Here is a 3797-nt window from a genome sequence, read left to right as displayed (position 1 = left end):
GCATAAAGAGAAACATCCTCTTCGACTTGATAGTTCGTGCCTTGAATCTTCATGATCGGTGGTGAAGTAACCTCTTCAGTGTTTTGTGAGTGGACAATGACATCAGCAGAAGTGGCCATGATTAGTGTTTGTTGAAGCTTTGAAGACCAATCGGAAATTTGCAGAGAGAACTTGGGAATTTTACTTTTTAAAGCGTAAACTGATAAAAACTCTTTGATCCCCCTTTTATATGAACCCTAGAGTTTGAATTTTAAGCGGGATTAGCATTACAGGAAAGCCGACGTGGCACCTAGAATCTCACACAACTCTGCCGATAAAGTAACCATGCGTCAAAAAGTAGTTGTCACATCGCCTAGAAACCCGGACTGAATACAAAACGTCTTTTCAAACAGTCTGATCGTTTATCCTAATTGAATTATAACCGTCAGGAACCTTCAGATGGAGTTAAGGCTCTTTCACTTTTGGGATTAAAAGCGAAGTCATGTGCCAGATGTTCGAAATCATCAGCCTAAGTTGGTATTACTCAGAACCTCAACGATTTCATGAGTGTATTGTGACAAAGATAAGATAAGAAGCAAATTAACGAAAATTCGGATCTGTGATGTCAAAAAAATTTCGACACAAAAGCAATGAATCCCGGGAAAAGATTACTTTGTTAATTATCAAGAGAGATAATCAACTGCTTGTGTATGTTCCTGTGAATTACAATCGAATACTTATAGAGAAGTATCGAAAGGCTTCTTTTATAAGGCTTCATGGGTGGTGTAGAATTTCGTTACATATCAACCTAAACATAAGGTGAGTAAATGTAATCGAAATTACCTGTTTGACCAGTGTAGTCAGTAACAAGTATGCTTTGAATTATTTTGGAAGTGACTTAGAAAGGAAACGAAACTCACACAGAAATCATATTCATGAACAAAATTTATACTGGATCCTGTTGGGTAACAAACATCGTGGGCTTCGATAGTTTGATCAAGACCACTCATAAGAAATGAATATGATTTGGAGTTTCGAAAAGCGGTACTGAAACAAATGTTTCGTTAAGACTGGAACATAGTTCCCTGTCAATTCCTTACAAAGTTAGAATTTTTGGGTTTCACTTTCATCACGGCCTCATGATGTCAGATCATTAACACAGAGTTTTGACATGACTAAATCTTGACGGGTTGAATCAAAGATCTCTTGGACATATGTCTTCGTGTGTGAAAGTGTAAGAAATTTGTAGATGAAATAGATTGGTTCATGAAGTCAATTGTACCTCTGTTATTTTTGGACCAAACAGAAAACTCTTAACTTAGTTGAGAAGAGTAAGGTAGCTCATTTGACTAATGTGAATATAAGCCTGAATTGGGGAAGAAATTTTCGTATGAAAAATTTCTATTATACTGACGAAAAATTTGAAAACTAACAAAAAAATTGTTAAACTAACAAAATTTTGACAAACTCACGAAAATGTGTAAAACTAACGAAAATTTGTATCCCAAGAACCAAAATCCTCAATGTAACGAATACGAAGCATGTCGAAGCGCTGAATGTGAACAGTAACCTCTGAATGGTTAATACTATCAACCTCTTAATGAACCATAATGACCGCTGAATCGACATATTTGTATAACACTTCTTTGTCATACATTTGATATCATTCCTGGAACTGAACTTGCTTCGATCTTTCCCAAACCTGTCAAAATTCGAACAAATGATTTTTCATCCAAAGCTTTTGTAAAAATATCAGCAAGCTGATCAGTTGTTTTTACAAAATGGACTTCAATGTTGCCATCTTCCACATGATCTTTGATAAAATGATAACGAAGAGCTATATGTTTTGTTTTCGAATGTTGTACTGGATTATGAGAAATGCGTATAGCACTTTCTGAATCACAGTACAATGGAATGTTTTTCATATTAATGGCATAATCTCGCAATTAACTCTGGATACAAATAATTTGTGAAGTACAGGCAGCAGCTGCAACATATTCAGCTTCAGCAGTAGAAATCGAAACACACGTTTGTTTCTTCGACTGTCAACTAACCAAATTTCCATCCTGAAATTGACAACCACCACTTGTGCTTTTTCGATCCAAAGTACATCCTCCTAGATTTGCATCTGAAAATGCCTGAATGAAGAATCCTGATTTCGAAGGATACCACAATCCTAACGAAATTGTTCCCTTGAGATAACGAAAGATATTCTTCACAGCAGTTAAATGTGGTTCTCGTGGAATTGCTTGATACCTTGCACAATTACATACAGAAAACATGATATCGCAGTAAGATAAAGCAATGAACCTATCATGCTCCTGTATAAGGTAAGATCAACCGCAGGCATTTCTAACGAAGGTGATAGCCTTGTGCCATACGCCATTGGTACTCTTAACTTCGTGCTATTTGTCATTCCAAATTTTTCGAGCAAATTCCTTGTATATTTTTCCTGATTGATGAAAATGCCTTCTCTGCTTTGATAAACGTTTAAGCCAAGAAAATTATTGATTTGACCCATCATGCTCATTTCAAATTGGCTTTTCATCAAATTTTCGAATTCACTAGACAAAGCAGGGTCAGTAGAGCCAAAAATAATATCGTCGGCATAAATTTGAACAAGCATTAGATGATTCCCAGCTTTCTTTCGAAATAATGTGGGGTCAACTGATCCTTGTTTAAATTTTGACTGTTTTAAGAAACTGGTAAGAGTTGCATACCATGCTCTTGGTGCTTGTTTTAACCCATATACAGCTTTATCTAAAATGTACACATGATCAGGATGCATTTCATTTACGAAACCTGGAGGTTGTTCAGCGTAAAACAGTTTCTTCGAGTTCACCATTGAGAAACGCACATTTCACATCCATTTGATAGACATCGAAATCCTTATGAGCTGCATAAGCTAAAAATATTTGAACAGCCTCGAGTCTTGCGACAGGGGAAAAGGTTTCTTCATAATCAATCCCTTCTTGTTGCGAATATCCTTTTACAACTAGTCGTGCTTTATTTCGTACAATATTTCCATCCTTGTCGGGTTTTTTTTTGAAAATCCATTTTAACCTGACAATCGAAACATTTTCAGGTTTAGGAATTAATCTCCAAACCTTGTTTCTATCGAATTCAGCCAGTTCATATTGCATTGCAACTACCCAATCTGAGTGTTCCATTGCAAGCTTAAATGTTTTTGGTTCAATTTTCGAGATGAAAAGATTGAACATGCAAAATTCTTGATGAGTATTTAATACCTCATTCTTTGCACGAATTTGAGCTCTTGTTAATACTCCATCTTGAGGATTTCCAATGACTTGATATTTCGGATGAGTCCTTGTCCATTTCTCTAACGGTGGATATGCCAGATCAAATTCCAAAGGTGCATCTTCGTACATCTCTTCATTTTCATATCCTGCAACAGAAACATTATCATTTAGATCATGAAACTCATCATTTTGATTAAGATTTATTGTATCAGTTTCTTCATGCTCCTCCTCAACAATATTATCATTCTGATGCTCCCCCTCAACAACTTCATCCATTCTTCCATTCTCCCCCTCGAAAGAATGCTCCCCCTCAACCAGAGTATTCGAATCCAAGTGGTCCCCCTCCACTGGAATATTATGCATACTTTCGCCAACTCCTGGAGAATTCGTTGTTGAATTAACATCTACAATTGTTTGATGGATTTCCAAGTCATCAGTATTCTTCGAACATTCAGAGTGATGATTATCATTCGCATGAACTTCAGCATCCACAGCCCTGTTAGGAATACCAAAAATTAAATCATAATCAAAGTCAGATGAATTTTATTCTTCAGTTTC

The sequence above is a fragment of the Lactuca virosa genome, chromosome 4, assembly GCF_052849685.1.
Source record: "Lactuca virosa cultivar CGN04683 chromosome 4, Lactuca_virosa_CGN04683_v6, whole genome shotgun sequence".
Lineage (NCBI taxonomy): Eukaryota > Viridiplantae > Streptophyta > Magnoliopsida > Asterales > Asteraceae > Lactuca > Lactuca virosa.
This window is presented reverse-complemented; position numbering follows the sequence as displayed.